Raw genomic sequence first — 19,203 nt, 5'->3', positions numbered from 1 at the left:
ATCGATTGCTTCAATCAATTCCGAATCTTATTGTGCTTTATGAAAAATGCTACTAGATTGCCTTAATCGATTAGCATTGCTCAATCGATCAGTCCAATCGATTTGAACATACAAACCCAAAATTTCAGGTTTGGGGTTTGCAAATCGATTCCATTTCCTGACAATCGATTACCAACCCTAATTTTAGCTTTTCCAAGACTGAAGTCACGTCTTGCTTGTATCTGATTGACCTTAACATACTAGGACTTCCTCTACCTAACATCTAGTCATTCGTGACCTGCTGGGACTTATTGTTGCCTAGTATCTGGTCACACTTAACCTGCAAGGGCTTCTTCAATAAGTGTCTGGTCCTCCTTGATCCACTTGAACTTTCTCTTGCCAATTTTTCATTAGACTTTCTATCACCAAGTGTTCGGTCAACCTTTAACCCACTTAGGCTTTGCCCTTACCAACCTTCTCGTTAGGCTTTCTCTTACTTAATCTCAAGTTAAGACTAGTTACTCGGTATATTTCTCACCTGCCTAACCATAAGTTAGGAGTTTTCATTGCCTAACCTTCAGTTAGAACTAGTCACTAGGCAGACTTCTCACCTACCTAGCTTCCAGTTAGGACTTTCCATTACGTAACATCCAGTTAGGATTTTCTAAGTCAAGTATCCGATCCTCCCTTAACTTACTTGACAACTCTCTCACATATTGTCAAATATTGAAGCTCATGTTCGAGTCAATTCAAATATAGTTAATCTGATCAACCTTTATCCAAGCACGATTACACCAATAATTATTATACATTTAACATATTTTCACTTGATTCTTTCCCATCGTAATATTAATATGTCAAATAAAATTGAGGAAGTCTGAAACAAAAAAATATTACAATCAAAAGATTGACCTAGGAATAAAAAGAAATAGCGAAGAGTAAAAAGTAGAAATGTGAGAAAATAATTGCATTAAATTTTTAAAAAAATATTGTAAAAAAAAAATTAAGAAGTAAAAAATATAAAACTAGAGAATGTTGACAAATTGTTGCTGTAATCATTCTCCAGGTCAATTTTGCCTAGTTTGACTAAGCTCGAGTGGAGTCAAGCTTCAGTTTCGATGTTTGAATAATATATTGTGGATAACATGTTTGGACAATATATTGTGGGATATATATGAGAGAAGTCAAGTAGGTTATGGAGGATTGACACTTGATTGTTAAAGTCTTAATTAGGGTTAGACAATAGTAAAGTCCTAGCTGGGGGTTAGGTAAGGAAAGTCCAAACTAGGGTTAGACAAGAATAAAGTCCTAACTGTGTTGGTGCGGGAAGCATCAGACGATCGAACCCAAGTTTTGATAATGACAAAGGGTTCAAAGTTAAGTAGTGTTGTGATCTAACAAGTTCATAGAACTTGCAGGAAAGTCCTAAGTGATACTTAGGAAAAAGTCTTAGCTGCAGTTAGGCAGGTGGAAAACTCTACGGGGTGGTAACCCTAGGTCATAGGGGGTGGTAACCCTATGCGGAAAGTCTTGGCGGGTTGACAGCTTCAGGCAAAAGTCCTAGGGGGTAACCCTAGGTGGAAAGTCCTGATGTCACGAACCAGGTGAAAGACTGGACGGGTCGGGAAGCGGAACTCTAGCATAAAGTCTGGAAGCTTCGAACGCTGAGCAAAAGTTCAGTCGATCTGGAGAATCGCACTGGTAACAGGTAAATCTCCTAAGTGGAGTAGGTGAGGACGCATTCCCCGTAGAGGGAACAGTAGGCGTCGGGTCGACCTACAGTTTCTGGTTGAAAATCCGAAGTCAAACCCGGACAGTCCGTTGACTGTTGATATCATTTATCATATTTCTGTGCTAACTTTGTTTTGCAGGGTTTGTGTTTGGGACTAACACATTTTGCAGGAACAAAGGAGCACATTTAACCTCGGATGAACAGTATCCGAGGTGCCTCCATGGGACTTGGAGGTAGGGGTGGGATAGGGTCGGGACCCGTCCCGTAACCCCCTTACCCAATACCCGTCCCGATAAGAATTAGGAATTTTTTTTTCTCCCGATCCCGTACCCGAAAAGTGTCGGGACCCGAATGTTCGGGATCCCGAATATTCGGGATCGGGTAGGGACCCGTAAGAATATCCCGAAAAATATTTTTTTTTAAAAAAAAAATCTATAGAGACTCAAACAATATTTTAGTACAATACAAATAAATTAAAATGATTTCTTGGTACATAACCATTAAAAGCTAAAATATCTTCCTAGGACATCATAAATATATTAAAACTAATAAAAAAAACTAAAACTACTACTTAGTTTATACTTTATACCTAATACAAGAAAATCCAAAAATAAAAGTTGTCATGTCAACCATTGTATCAATAATGAATTGATGATATGGTGACCTTAGTCCTTAGAAATGCTTGGATTCAACTTACAGAAAAAAAATCATAAAAATTATTCTTTATATCATTTTATCAGTTTTCATATCCTAAAATAAACTAATTGATTATCTTCTTCACACATTGCCAATAAATTATTTAGAAACAAAATTATGATGAAGTATGAGAAAAATGAAGAGAAAAAAAATAAACATAATAGTTAGATGCTTAAAATATAAAAAAAATAATGTAAAAAATAATATTTTTAATATAAAAAATAATATTTTTAATATAAAAATAATATTATAATATAATCGGGTCGGGACGGGATTTCCGTCGGGAGAAAAAAAATTCCCGATCCCTTTCCCGATATTGATCGGGACGGGAAAAATCCCGAACCTTCGGGTCGGGAAAATGTCGGGTCGGGATATTTTCGGGTCAGAAATGGGATGGGATTCGGGAAGGGTTGGGATTTTCAGGAATTTTTCCAACCCTACTTGGAGGCGCCTCGGGTGCTAGCCGAAGCCAGCTGTCCAGAGGCGCTGGAGGCGCCTTGGAGCAGGCGTTGGAGGCGCCTTGGAGCAGCTTGGAAGCGCCTTCAATGGGATAAGGTGCGACCAGATCAGAGCTGATCCACGCGTGCGACTCAGCGGCCTAGAGGCGCCTCGGACAGGCTTGGAGGCGCCTCCAGCACTGTTTAAAAGGGGGGTCGAGGCAAAGGCTCAGAACAAGAATTCTAAATCAATCTTTCATCAACCTACTGCCTACGTGACGACCTTGAAGTGTTATTTCAAGTTCCCGACGACCCGGAGCTCCGATATTGTTTGATTTTGTCGTCGGTATAAGTTTTCTTTAATTACTACACTTATTGTAACTTACATTTGTACAAACTCTTTGCGCGATATAGTTGTTGCCTATAGTAAGCGATCAACCATCGCGGGCCTTGGAGTAGGAGTCGCCACAGGCTCTGAACCAAGTAAACGACCTGTGCCTTCTGTGTTTGTGTGATTCTTTCTATTTATTCCGCTGCTTTATTACTCGAACGATTTACGATTCTGATATGCAAAATAGCCACGAGCGCTATTCACCCCCATCTCTAGCGCTTCTCGATTCAACAAACTGTGGTTAGGGAAAGAAAAATCTAAGTGGGTCAAGGAGGACCGCATGTTGACAAAGGAAACTGCGGTTAGATAAAAAAAAAGTTTGAGTAGGTCAAGGAGGACCGTACATTGGTAAAGCAAAATCCAAACTGCGGTTAGGCAAAAAAAAAAGTCTAAGTATGCTAAGGAGGACTGCACATTATCCAGGAAAGTCTTAACTACGGTTAGACAAACAAGTCCAAGTGGATCAAGGAGGATCGCAAGTTCACAAAGGAAAGTCCTAACTGCAGTTAGGCAAAGGGAAGTCCAAGTGGGTCAAGGGATCACACGTTGGCAAGGTAAAGTCTTAACTACGGTTAGGCAAGAGGAAAATCTAAGTGGGTCAAGGAAGACCGCACTTGGTGACCTGAAGTCCAACAAAAAATTGGAAAAGTCTAAGTGGGTCAAAAGGTTGACTGGACACTTGGTAGAGAAATCCAAATAGGTCACGGTTGACCAGAGATTGGGCAAGGGAACCCTAGACTTAGGTTAAGAAAGTTAGGTTTGGGTAATTTGAGATATAGAGGCGCTCTCAATCGATCCACTAATCAATTGAGAGATGCGCCAATCAATCAATGGATCGATTGGGTGCATTTTCTTCGCGATGCACAGAAGCATGGTGAATCGATCTGGTGATCGATTCACCTTGAACTTAATTGATTGGGTAATTGATTAGGAAAAGCTTGTGGTAAATAGAGAGCTTCTGGATCGATCGACTGATCGATTGACTGCTCCAATCGATTAGGTGATCGATTGGGCACACTTTTGTCGTGAAGCATAGTAGCTTCCTCGTGAGAGCGTGATCGATTGGGTGATCGATCAAGAGGAGCTTAATTGATCAGGTGCTCAAGTGGGAGGCGAACAAGAGAGTTGTTGTGAGGTTTGGATGGCTAGATGTGCTCGTATCTCATGTGACAATCGATTGGGGGTAAGGTCAATCAATTAGAAATCCTAGATCGTGAGGTATAAAGGCATTTGTGAAGATTTAAATGCAACTCTTCATATCCACTATTAGATTTTGAGGAATGTCCTAAGGTAATTATAAATATAGATTCACTATTTGAGTGCATATTATATATTTAAATGGTCTTAAACTAATTTACTGGATATCCGCAATACAATTCATAGCATGAGAAAATTTGTGATTGGATCACAACTTGTGATTATCTCTACATATGCAATTATGAACATATTAAAATTTTTCTAGTCATCGAATTGGTACATTTAGACATTATCAATTCTGTAAGACTAGCACGGATTATACTCATTGGTTTGACCAAGCAGCTATTTCTCACTAGTTGGACACATTGGGATGTTGAGAGTTAAATGGGGATGCTAGTTGTGGTAACTAATTCATTGAAGTGACTTACTATAAACCTTCGTATGACTCTCTACATATATGGATATATCTGTGAAGTTCTTACTACAGCTCTATTGTAAGTTTCTTTAGACTTGAGGTATACAAGTCATCTTGGTTATGGAGGCTTATACTTTGACATCTTAAGCAAACATCTCTTGGAGGTGTGGGCCCGAGATGATTAGGTACAAATCAAAGTGCCCAAAGGTGTTTGGATAGCCCATAGAGGATTTACCCTCCTTATGTGGAGACGTATACCCTATGATCACTTGTTAGGATTATTACTCAAAGTCTTTGGCTAAAACATCACATGTTAAGACTATAGGACTCTTGTACACATGTACGAGTAATTTGAATCCGCAGAACAAGGAAGTATTACTTAGGCTAAGTGTGATGTAGTCAGCCTAGTGGGGGCAGACACATGGACCATGTCATATACTAAGTGGGTATAAGACGAGTGAAATGAATGAGATACGACTCACTCTAACTTATGAAGGGTTCAGAATTAGTTCTGAGATCAACTGTGACTTTTTAGTTAATTGGGAATCATGATGTACTACTAGGTGTCACTCATGATCATTCCATAATTAAGTAGTTAATATGGACAACCAAGATAAACCAGGAACTTATTAGGTCACGCAAACTACAAGTCTCTAGAAGACATAAAATAAGTTAGAGAATATGATTCTTAGATCAAGAGATAAATGTTTGGTTGGACCATATATAAAATAAATATGGAAATATTTATTGAAACGAAAGCATGGATGTGCCACATTTCTTATGAAAGAGTTGGACCCTATTTGATTTAGTTATGAACCAATTTAGTTTAGCTATGAGCCAACTTGATTTAGTTGTGAATCAAACTAAGAGGTTAATGGGCTAATTTTTGGTTAAAACATAATGGATTGGATTTAGACTTTCTAATACAACTTATTAAAGAAGACTATATATTAATATGGTTAAGAGAGAATTAATACACAATTCATGATTGGCTTAATTAGGTTTTGAAAATCTAAACTCAATACCTTTTTCTCTCCCTCTCTCTTGCCGCTGACCACAACAAGAGGGTCTCCTAGACCCTCTTGTTGTCGTGAGCCATCTAAAGGAAGAAAATCTTCCTTTAGCTTCTTCCTATTCTTGCTCCTCTTTCGCTTGTGTCTAGTACCTTCCGAAAGCGAAGCTTGTTCTCTTTGAATTATCTTGAAGAGCTCAACGTGGATACTAACATCACAAAATGTTGTCGTCTTTCTCGTTACATGTCATCCGTAAGGCATACCTAGAATAATTGTTATTCAATTTATTTTTATTTTATAATCTTGTCTGCGCAATTGCATCTTGCATGCGTGTGGTGTGCGTGATGTAATAAATTAGTTTATTTATCGTTAAGTCTTCTACTGTGAATGTTTATGAAATGTGTTTTTAGCACACACCACATCGGGCATATCCCATAATCCACTCTTCACCATCGGTTCATGGAAGATTCAAGACAAAGTGCTACTATATTTCTGAGTCTCTACAAGAGACATCTACAAGTTACAAGAGACCAAGCAAGGTGTTCATTGTATTGTTTGTTTATTTCCTTATTGTATTTTCTTGTTGAGAGATTGTACAAAGTTTCTCCACCTCCAGAGTGTTCCCAAGGAGTATTTTCATAGTGGAGAGTGTAATCTATGTGGATCCTTGGATTAGTCACCTTGTTGAAGTGGATACCAAGTAAATCCGGGTGTTGGCATTACTTCAAGTGTTTTATGTTACAACTTATTATCGAAGAAGTGATTGGAGCTAATCACCTCCTCTAGCTCGCTGGAGTGTCTTAATTACAAGTGGTATCAGAGTAAGGTTGCTCTTCATTGGACTCATCGTCGAGAGAGCAATGAGCTAGTGGAAGAAGAATACATTGAAGCTTGAAGCCCTAATTTCAAAGTCAAGAAATTATCATTCAAAGAACTCAAGTTCAAGAATGGAATTTATAGACGAATTAGGATATGATATTCGAGCACCTCTACCATTTGGCATTGAAAGCTTCGACCTTTGGAAATCAAAGGTTGAAAAAATTTTTATGATCAAAATTGAGCAATGGTTTGCTCTAATAGAGGAGTTTCAAGCTCCAACATATTGCAAAGGGAAGCTTCACAAGAGAAGCAAATGGACCGAGGAGCAACTAAGAAAATCTGAGGCAAATGATAAGATAACTAAAATTTTGATTAATTTATTACCTAACAGTGTCTTGTGCAATATAGGGGATTATAAGAGTGCAAACGAGTTATGGAGCAAGTTAGTCAAGTTCCATGAAGATTCATCCCTCCATATTGCCAAATCAAGAAAAATTCAAAGAGGGAGACTCATTGGATCAAGAGGAAAAGGATTTGGAAATTGAGAGATGTTCAACATCTAAAAAAGAAATTGAGGAAGCATCCATCACAAGGAAATTGAGGGTAGAGATAATTGATAATGGAATAACAAGAAATTTCATCATCCGAAATTAATGTGAAAGAAGAAAGTGTCACCTCTATAAGTAAAATTCATAAAAGTATAACAATTTCAATTTGTCAAAATAAAAATCATATCATTTATTTTGAGTGTTGGAAAAATGAATATTACAAGAATAAATGTCCAAAGTTGATCAAGTAGAAGGGTCAAGCTATTAGTACCCCAAGATTTACAACAGAGAAGATAATCACTCCCTAATTCGCTGGAGTATCCTAACAAAGAAGAACTCAGACACAACAATAAAATAATGTAAAATAAAAACATGTTAAATTATAATCCAAAAATTTAGAAATGTGTATTAAAAATGCATTGCCCGATTTCTTCAGGGCTAAATAGGAAAAAAATTATTACAAAAATTGACTTTTTTTTTTTTTTTGATAATTTAAGTATCGAAGTTTTACAATCCAATTAATCTCGAAAGTTAAAGATTTGATTTATAAAAATTTATGATTAATTCGAAAGGCCGGTGACAGTATACGATGGCCTAGTCATCCTATAGCTGTGCTTACCACTACACGTCCGACATTACATGTGAAATATTGTAATAACATTATAGTGACATGCTTAATTTCCTGCTCAATAAATTGAGCAACCGACTTGGCTCACGTACCTCATTATAGTCTTTTAAGGTTTGACATCGACTTTCAAAGTATTGTGCATCTCAACCAGCCATAATAATTATTCGACATCTCAACCATCCATAATAATTATGTTCGTGCAGTCGATCTGCCAAAATTAATAATTTGAATTTTGATATTTAATCAATATATTACTGAATAAGTGAGATATTTGTAGGAAATTTTCTTACAAATATTATCTCTTGTATTATGATATTATGATAGGATATTTAAGTTATTACTATCTCTAATTATTTTAATACTATAATTTCAATTAAATTTAAATAACTTTGATTAAATTAATGAAATCCTAAATAGTGAAACTCTTTCCTCTAAATAAATTGGACTACTGGCCTGGCCCGTTTCTATAGTTCATCGTAACATGTGACAGCGTTCTCATACATGTGACATGTCCCATGGTGGATCCGTCACCTCAATGGTAAGCTCTGATTGTTATATTAAAAATATTATATATCCATCGTTAGTCCTATGCTCTGGGACATATGACATGTACGAAGGGTTTGACATTGTGAGCACCAAGTTCGACTTTAATAATTCAACTTTATTCGACAGCACCCATAATAAATTCCTAAGTAATTGACATTCAGAGCATTAACTCATTTTTTTAAATGCCCAGCATCCCAAGTACCTAACTCAAGTGCTTATCATCTTGTGCATTCACATTGGCTTACAGAGTACTTGGCATCTCTATTGGTACGAATTCTTTTAGATAAAACTTAAAAATAAATATATAAAAACTTAAGTTTAAAATAGACAATATCATATTATTATGAAGATATTAATTTTTTTTTATTTAAACAAGTGATATTAGATGTTAGGACACTTGAGAGCTAGAGGGGGCCGAATAGCTTCAATCATTTCTTGTCGTTGTTTTGTGCTCGTCGTTGAAAGCGCAGTGGAAACTTCAATCAACTTGGATGCCACATGCATTACACTATGATTTTACTTGGTATCCATCTCCTTAAGGTGACTAATCTAAGAGTCCACTCCTCAGTCACAACATCCACTAAGAACTTCTTCCTTATCAAAAACCTTCCAGAGACAGAGATACCTCTTACAAGTTTGAGCACAAGAATACAACAAGAAAATAAGAAAGCAAGAAAGCAAAGGCAAATATATTCGAAAATGACTTTACAATTAAAATCTTACTTGCTTGATCTTTTTGTAGTTTGAAAATGCCTTTTGTTGGTCTGGAAATGCAGCAATACTATTCTCCAAAACACCCAAGAACTAACAGTGAAAAGCTTCTCGAATCCTTAAAGCCTTTAGATCGAGGCTAATTACTGCCTATCAGCTGACTGATCTTATCCATTAATCAATTAATATAGTCTCTGACCATTGAACGACCTCTGAACTTTCTAAGACCTATTTGATTTTGTCGATAATCAATTAATGTAACTATTAGTCAACTGATCGAATTAGTCAAATCAAACAAGCGAATTTGACTCTCTTCTGTTCAATTCTAATCGGCATCATCCGACTGATATAAACCATTAGTCGATTAATGTCATCAGTTGAGTCTAACAACCATATCGACTTGTTTCTATTCAGTTTGTAGAGTCATCAGTCGACTAATCACACCCATCAGTCGACTGATTCCATCAATTGAGTCTAGCAACCGAATTGACTTACTTTTGTTCAATTTCTAAAGTCATCAATCAACTGATCAAACTCATCAATTAACTAATACCTGAGTTTGGTAAATATAGATCTTTAAACGAGATCTATTTCACAGTAAAATTATTTCGTTTTGATATCTGAGTCAAAAGTTATGACATTCGAAAGTTTGCTCTACCGGAACTTCCTCATTTCATGTCAACTCCTTGTTGGACTTCCGACCGCCAAGTGTTCGATTAACTGTGACCCACTTGGACTTTCCGTATCGTGCCAAGTGTCCAGCTTCTAGCTAACCTAATTTTGACTTTCCATCTCGTGCCAAGTGTTCAGCTCCCAGCTGATCCACTTTAGACTTAACCTAATTCCCAACTAGGTTTACCTAGTTTCCAACTACGTTTACCTAGTTTCCAACTACGTCTTCCACCGTCTATCCCCGCTAGGACTTCCATTGCCTAGTTCCCAATTAGGACTTCCATTGCTTAGTTCTCAATTAGATCTTCCACTTGTAGGATCGAAGCGTACATGAGGAGGGAGAGGGGGGGGGGGGTGAATCACGTGTATTTTAAAAATAAAGTCTTTTTTGAAACTTAATAAAAAGTACAACAGAAAAATTAAATAAAAACAAAAACACAAGACTCGATTGGTTACTTGGTTCGGAGCCTTCGACGACTCCTACTCTAAGACCCATGATCCCTCAGACTGTATCAACGGGGTAATCTACTAAATTCTCTTCTGAAACTGCTAGAAGAGTAATCTGACACTTTCCTTTTGCAAGTATAAAAAATATACAATAATAAAATCGTTACCAACACTTCGGAGAATTGAATCTGATTGGGCTCGTGTATTGGTGTCGGTCTGCCGGCAGTGGTCGGATGTCACTGAATAGTAGCACAGTAGCAGCAGAGCGTGGTCTAAGCGGCAGAAGAGTCGTAGTACCTTGTATGGAAGTTCTGTGTCTTCTGTTGGCTAAATACCCCTTTTATAAGATATTAGAGGCGCCTCCAATGCCACTGAAGTCACCTTCAACCCCAAACCTCATCCCCGAAGAAGCGACCCCTCATCCTCAACGAAGCCTTCTGTCTTATCTGCTCGAGAGCACCCTCATTGAGCTCCAAGGTGCCTCCATTGCACTCTGAGGCACCTCCAACACTCTGAGGTACCTCTCCTCACGTGGTTCGACATAACAATCTTCCAAAGCTCATACCTTTTGACTCTGAACTCGAAATTAAGCTCTGTTAGTTGCCACACATATAAAATTTGAAGATCTACATTTGTCTCTACATTACAGAGTTAGATCCTATCTTATATTTATGAGTTAAAAGAATATCTATATATATATATATATATATATATATATATATATATATATATATATATATATATATGAGTTAGATCCTATCTTATCTAGACCAGGATTTAGTTTCAGTCTCAACCTAGATTTTCAAAATGAATCTAAGTTGGACCGACGCCTATAGTCCCTACTAGGACTCATCCTCACTAGATCACTCTCCTCCAGTGCATACCTTACTTGCCATTTACAATCACTTGACTTGCCTCTTGATCCATCATGTCTTCCTGCTAGTTGTCAGGTCTGCAGACCCAACTGGACTTTAGTCAGTTGTCAAGTCATACAGACCTAGCTAAACTTCCTATCAGAGATTAGGTCACTCCTTGACCTATCTGGACTTCATGACAATTATCAAGTCCTCAGACCTAACTGGACTTCAACTAGGAGTGACTAGACAGGCTTCCTTAAGGGGAACCGAAGACTTTAAACCATCATACAATCGATCGGGGACCTTAAGGAGTGACCAGACAGACTTCCTTAAGGGGAACCAGAGACTTTAAACCATCACATAGTCGATCGGGGACCTTAAGGAGTGGCCGGAGAGGCTTCCTTAAGGGGAATAGGAGACTTTAAACCATCATACAATCGATCGGGGACCTTCAGGAGTGACCGGACAAACTTTCTTAAGTGGAACCAGAGACTTTAAATCATTACATAGTCGATCGGGGACCTTAAGGAGTGACCAGAGAGGCTTTCTTAAGGGGAACTAGAGACTTTAAACTATCATACAATCGATTGGGGACCTTAAGGAGTGACCGGATAAGCTTCCTTAAGGGGAACTGGAGACTTTAAACCATCCTTTTGATAAACCATGGATTTTTGCATCAACATTACTTATTACGCAGAAAATTAATTTTGCTCGAGCATATAAATCCGACCGGTCCATCATACAGTCAAAAGGAGCATTTATATTATAGATGTTTAATCTCTTCAGGGTATATAAATCCGACCGGTCCATCATATAGTCAATAGGAGCATTTATATTGCAGATGTTCAATCTCGCTCGGGTATATAAATTCGATCAATCTATTATATCATCGGAAATAGTCCAAAGGAGTATTTATACTGTGTATGATTATTTCTGTTGGAACCCCAAGGTTGTTTTGGTGTGATTAACAAGTTAAGTTAGGTCCTGTGTGTTTCTAACCTTGTGTCTAATTGTGTAGGAGCTTAGGAGTACAGGTACTCGAGCGAAAGACGCAGCTAGCGAGAAGGACGACATGCGGTGCGTCCGAGGGACGAGGTGCTGCGGAAGAGTACACCGGCGGACGAGAAGGAAGCGTGCGGTGGTTCCGAGGGACGAGAGCCAGAGCGGAAGATTGCTCGGGGAGCAAGAGACGTATCTAGCGAGAAGGTCGGCACAGGGTGCGATCGAGGGACAAAAACTGAGGACGAGTACGCTGGTGGACGAGAAGGAAACACACGACGATTTCGAGGGACGAGAAGCCGGAGGGAAGCCTGCTCGAGAAGACCGGAAGTTGGGTTCGAGTGAGCCCTTTTCTGGATGGCAGAGATCACCCAAGCGAGCGGATCCGGAGTTGAAGACCCGGACTGAGGCAGACTAAACCGGAGCAAAGGTCCCGACGGAGAAAAGTCAACTACTATTGACTTTGGTGCTTCGGGCGCCTGGAACAATTCTGGGCGCCCGGAACAGCCCGGGGTGCCCGAAATGACTCCGGGAGCCCGGACCAGACTTTTGACCAGGATTGAGCTTTGACTCGATCTAAACGTTGTGGGATAAAGTTTACCCTCCCCAGGGCGCCCGGAACCCTTCCAGGCACTCCGACCAAAGCTATAAATATAGCCTTGGTCCAGAAGCTTTTCAACGAACTTAGAACTTGTAATTCCAACGCTTGTGCGCTTCTAGTTGTAGTTGAGCTTCTATTTTTTGTGCCTAAATGTTGTAAGAGACTTCTCCGCCTGAAGGAGTTTTTAGTGCTTCAATTTCCTTGGATTAACAACCACATCGGTTGTAACCAAGTAAACACTCGTGCCTCTTCCTTTATGTTTTATTTATTTTATATTCTTATGCAAGTGTTAGCTTAAAGAGTTTGAGGAAGTGTTGTTTATTTTTATTTTACAGGGCTATCCAACAACCCTCTCCTAGCCGACCGCAACGGTCCTACAAGTGGTATCAGAGCCGAGACGCCTCAGAAGGACTAATCGTCGTCTGAAGCAACAAAACGATGGCCGGAGCTAGTGACTACCCACCAGCATTCGAGGGGGAGTTCCCTTTATGGAAGCAACAAATGGAGGTATATCTAAACTCGGATTATGGTATTTTTTCCAATAATTAAATTTGGTTATGAAGAACCGAAGAACGCGAATGGAGAAGAACTCGAGATACGCCTCTGGAACAAGAAGCAACATGATGAGTCAATGGCAAATGGTCGGGCAGAATTTCACATTCTAACCGTAATACCAAATGAAGATATCAACAGAGTCGGAGAATACAAAAGCGCAAAAGAATTTTGGGAGAAGTTCTTAAAGCTCTACGAAGCACCTTTGGAAGCCGAAAACTCAATGGACACCAAGCCTGTTGGTGCAACATCCCTCAGGTCAAGGTTGACCTGGGTGACCAAGCTGAGTCTTGGTTTGAGTTTAGATGTTTGACAATAAGAAATTGATTGAAGAAGAGTCAAGTAGGTCAAGGTTGACCGGATACTTGACAGGGAAGTCCTGGTGAGTGAAGCCAGGCAGAAGGAAAATCCTAGTGAGTGAAGCTAGGTGAAAGTCTTGGTGAGTGAAACCAGGTGAAAATCCTAGTGAGTGAAGCTAGGTGAAAGTCCTGGTGAGTGAAGCCAGGAAGAAGGAAAACCCTAGTGAGTGAAGCTAGGTGAAAGTCCTGGTGAGTGAAGCCAGGTGAAAGCCCTAGTGAGTGAAGCTAGGCAGATGGAAAACCCTAGTGAGTGAAGCTAGGTGAAAGTCCTGGTGAGTGAAGCCAGGCAAGGGAAAATCCAGATGGATCAAGGATGATCGGACATCTGGTGTTGGGAAGTCCAAGTAGGTCAAAGGATTGACTGGATACTTGGCACGAGGAAATACAGATAGGTCAAAGGGATTGACCAGACATCTGATGGAAGTCCAAGTAGGTCAAGGGAGTGACCAGATACTTGGCATGAATAGAAAAGTCTAAGTGGGTCAAAGGATTGACCGGACACTTGGTGGGAAGTCCTAGCAGTCAAAGGAGTGACCAGATGCTAGGCATGATGTACCAAGGTCAAGGTTGACGGATGTTGGTTTGAGAGGCTTGGAACTTGATTTTGGGCAAAACCAAGAGTTGGATCGATCGGTGGATCGATCAGAGGCCGGATCGAGCTGATCGATCAGGGGATCGATCGGTGGATCGATCCAGAGCTATCAGAGACTCGGATCGATCCGTGGATCGATCGGATGTTCCAATCGATCGCTGGATCGATTGGGACGCCGCTGCTTGCGATAAGGGCTGGATCGATCCGTGGATCGATCCAGCGCTTCTCGCGCGAAGGCTCTGGATCGATCCGTGGATCGATCCAAAGCCTCCCCGATCGATTGGGAATATTCGAATCGATCGGGATCCGACCGTTGCGTCGTATTTGAGCTGCAGGCGTGCGTTGGCTGCAGCATCTCTTCTCCGATTCACTCCAGATTTCTCGCCAGCTCCTCCACAGCACTCACAAAGCTCAGATCGCCAGTTCTTGAAGGATCTTGGAAGTTTTCCAAGTCAAGAGGCGGATCAAAGCCAAGAAGAGAAGCTAGGGTTAGGGTTTATACTCATTGTAAGCTTGTAAGCTTGTATTTCTTGTATCCTTTCCCTCTCTTCTTGTATTGAGTCTTGTAGGGCTTCTCCGCCCTTGGTAGTTACCATAAAGGAGAGTTTTATTTAGTGGAGGGTGTGTGTGTTGGTGTGGATCCTTGGATTAGTCACCTCTTGTGAGGTGGATACCAAGTAAACCAACCGTGTTAGCGTTGTGTGATTGCTTCTTTGTATTTCCGCTGCATAGTCTTGAAGAAACAAGCAACGCCAAGCAACGCCGAGCAACGCCGAGCACCGAGCGAACGCGACGAGCTATTCACCCCCCTCCCCCCCTCTAGCTACTTTTGGTCCTAACAAGTGATATCAAAGCGAGGCCGCTCTTCACCGGAATCATCGCCGGAAGGGTCAAGCATAACAAGAAAAGCTAGAGGGTGAAGAAGTTGAAGCAAAAATTGTCAAAGTCAAAGATATCAAAAAGCTCAACTTCAAGATGCAATTCCAAGATGGACTTGGATTTTACACAAGGGTGGCTCCACCATACACTTCCACGAGTTTTGATTCTTGGAAATCAAGAATTGAAAATTTTCTTATGATGGAGATAGAGCAATGGTTTGCTCTAATGGAAGGCTTCGAGGCTCCAAGAAATTCAAAGGGCAAAGTTCTCAAGAGAAGCAAGTGGAGCCAAGAGCAAGTCCAAAGGTGCGAGGCCAATGATAAAGTGACCAAGCTCTTGGTAAATTTATTGCCAAGCACCATCCTTTGCAAAATTGGAGAATTTGAAGATGCAAAGGAATTATGGAGCAAATTGGCCAAGCTTCATGAAGAGATCCCCTCCACTGTACAAGAGCAAGAAGTATCCAGAGAGGGTGACTCTTTGGAGCAAGACCAAGAGGAGGGCTCCGAGGTTGAGAGATGCTCAACCTCCGAAGAAGAGGAAATCCAAGAAGCTTCATCCTCAAGGGAATGCAACGAAGGGAACAAGGAGGGAGCATACTCCTTGTTTCATATTCAAGATGATGAAGCCTCCACCTCTAGGATTGAGGGGGAGCAATCCTTGGTGACGTCGGATCAAGAAGAAGGAGAAGCTTCTACATCCGGGTCAAGAGATGAAGAGATTGAAGAAGCTTCTACCTCCACAAGTCAAGAAAAATCAAATGGAGGGGAATCAAGGTCCGATCAAGAGGAAGCTTCTATCTCCGGATCCAAAGGAAAAGATGTCACCCCTACACACAAAGGTATAAATGTTTCAATTAAAAATAAAAATCATATAATATGTTTTGAGTGTAGGGAAAATGGACACTACAAGAGCAAGTGTCCTAAATTGGCCAAGAAGAAGGGCCAAGTGGCACAAAAGGGCAAGGTGAAGCCCAAGGAGATCATCCCCAACACAAAGAAGAGCAAGGAGCATATTATATGCTTCTCTTGCAATCAAAAGGGGCATTACCGAAGTCAATGCCCCAAGGGGAAGAAGATGGTCAAGGCTCAAGGAGGCATTCATCAAGGGGGAGCCTCCAAGGTAAAGAAGAAGGTAATATTTATTGAGCCTACCCCTTTACATTATGGTAAAAAGCATGATAGTTCTAACTTATATCATTTTAATGCTATTTACCATGAAAATAGAAAGCATGATAGCGTTAAAGAAAAACATATAGCTTTTCATGCTAAAACTACTACACCTAAGGCTAGGAATGTAAGTAAAAGTCTAGGCAAGAACTCTAAGGATTGTATCTACAAGCCTAGGCACAAAAATGCTCATGAACTTAATGGAAAACCAAAAACTAAGGACTTAGTGATGGAAAATCAAGTCTTGAGGTCAAGACTTGATAAAATGGAAAAGAGCCTAAAAAGGATGGAAAATATCCTAATAGGGCAAAATGAGCATAACCTAGGTTTAGGGGTACAAAAGCCATCCAATGGCCATAGAGGTTTGGGATACAAACCAAAGGCTAAGAAGGATGTACCCTCTTACCATAGAGTTCCATATAGTTATGGAACAAACCCTAGGTCTAGTGGTCAAGCCAAAAATACTAGGGAAGTCATCCCTAAGAGTATTTTTGCAATAAATGTGACTAAGACTTCTAAGAAGTCTAAGAAAGTCACAAACAAGGTCACAAGGGAGGTTATCCCTAGAGTTGACCTAGAAAGTGTGACCAAGGCTTCTAAGTAGCCCAACAAGGTCACTAGGAAGGTATCTAGGGAAGTTATCCCTAGTGAGTACCTAGAGCATCCAAGGAGCACCAATAGGTGTTGGGTTCCTAGGAGCATCTTCTCTACCCCATAGATGGGTTAGAGAGTGTCAACTTCGATTAGAAGGGTAGTTAACCCAACTTTGAGGAAATTGACACTCAAGGAGCATTTTCAAGGTTTTAGTTAACCTTTGAAAATGAAATGGACCTATTGATTACTTCTTGAAAGAGTAACATGTGTCTATTGGTGAAAAATTGATTTTATCTTAAAAAGGCAAAAATTAGAAAAATATAAGAAATACCAAGTTGGGACTTTGGTATTTTCTTAGTGCTACTCTTGTGAAAAAATGAAATATGCCAACATTTGAGGATATGTTTAATTATTAAGTGGCATAAACAAATCAAGAGAAATGAGAAATGTCAATTTAGGTTTTGACATTTCTTTGAAGCAGTTAGGGCAATCTAGGTTTAATGTTTTAAATTAAAACAAGTGGTATCGTTTTAAGTTAAAACAAGTGGTATATTTTGAGTTTAGCTAAGACTTTAAGGATACTTAGATAGTTAATCTAGGTATATTTTATTTATGCTAAATCTTGCCATGAGTGTTTGCCCATCATATGCCATGACATCATGTCAAGTTTTGCATTCATGTTTTATTATGAAAAATCCAAAAATACCATGTCATGACATTCATACATCATGTAGTAATAGGATATTTTCTTTTGAAAACTATTTTCTTTTGATGTATGCCATAACATAATCATGCATTAAGTTTAATTCCTTGTAATTAAGGACGAATGACATTTAACAACAATTATTGACAAGTGACATCCTAGGTGGATGTCTAATATCTCTAGAATGCCTAGATAGATATGCATGATCCCTAGATTAGGGAAAAATCAAAATCTCACATCTCACAAGGACTATAAGGTGACTTGTCCGTGTTTTAGTGTACATTAGATACAAGTGAGATGTTAGGAAGATGAACAAAACTCAAGATGTTGATTTAGTGCATTCTTTTGATTTTTAGATTCATCAAAACACATAGTTATGTGTTTTCCCATCATTGGGAAAGCTAATGTACAAGTCTTGTGCATTATGCCCAAGGAACATGATGGGATATTGGTTTTGAAAATGTTTTTAAAATGTTTTTGGAAAACCTTGGTGAAGGCTATCTTTTGATAGTAATCACCATTGAATAGTTAGACACAAACTTGAAGAAAAACACTAAAGTTTTGCAAGTTTTCAAGTTTGTGTCAATCTTTGAAAATATGATGTATTTTCATAGAAAGCTATTTTTCCATGATTAAGTATGCCCTAAATAATGTCTATACGAAATTTCATGATTTTTGGATTTTTGTAGAATTTTCTAGGGGTTTCTGAAGTTGACTGAAATGGAATTTCAGCAACTATCAGAGCTCCGATCGATCCATGGATCGATTGGAGTGCCCGAATCGATCCGTGGATCGATTCAGAAGGCAAGACTCCCGCGAGCAGAAGCTCGCTGGATCGATCAGCCGATCGATCCAGGTAGTCTGAATCGATCAGTGGATCGATTCAGAAAGGTTCAATCGATTGGAACCCAACTCCAATCGATCCAAGTTGCTGATTTTGGCTGGGAAGGCTTGATTTCAGCATCTTTGAACCTCTTTGAGTCTAGGTAACCATTCCAAACCCCTAAAATACATTTGTATACATACAAAGGGTGTTTTCATGTGAAAACAAGGATGGATTGGTTAAGGAAGGCTTCATTGAAGTTTAGGTTGAGGTTTGTTTCAAATTTTAAGTATTTGAACCTTAAAACTTCTAAATTTGGATTTCCTAAAGGTTTAGGGATTCCAAGTCATTGTTGGTGCAATGACAGAAGTCACCACCATGTCTTTAGGGGGAGGGACTCTTTAAAGACATGAAAAATTACTTTTCATGAACCTTGGAAGGTGGTTAACCTTCTTTAAAGAAAATGCTCATGTATGAGCTTTTGAACTTGAAATGGGGAGTGGATATCCTCATTATTTCAAGTGGGAACTCAAGTGATTAGATAATGCTCAAGTTTGGGTATTTGTCTACATTGAGGGAGAAGTTAAGGATAAATGAAGGGTATGAGACCTTCATTATCGTGTTGATCACAACGAGTGATGTTGTGAACAATGATGAGTAACTCTTCAGGGGGAGAGTCGTCAACAAATGGATTTGTTGATGTGTACCCAAAATTGGGACATGGGTTGATGTGTGCCCAAAGATGGGTTGATGTGTGCCAATAGGGGGAGAATGAAAGTGTTGGTGCGGGTAGCACTAACGGTCTAACCCAGGTTTTGATGAATGACAAATAGGTTAAGTTAGT

This window comes from Zingiber officinale, chromosome 9A (assembly GCF_018446385.1).
Source record: "Zingiber officinale cultivar Zhangliang chromosome 9A, Zo_v1.1, whole genome shotgun sequence".
In the NCBI taxonomy this organism is placed as follows: Eukaryota; Viridiplantae; Streptophyta; class Magnoliopsida; order Zingiberales; family Zingiberaceae; genus Zingiber; species Zingiber officinale.
Note: the sequence above shows the minus strand (reverse complement) of the source record.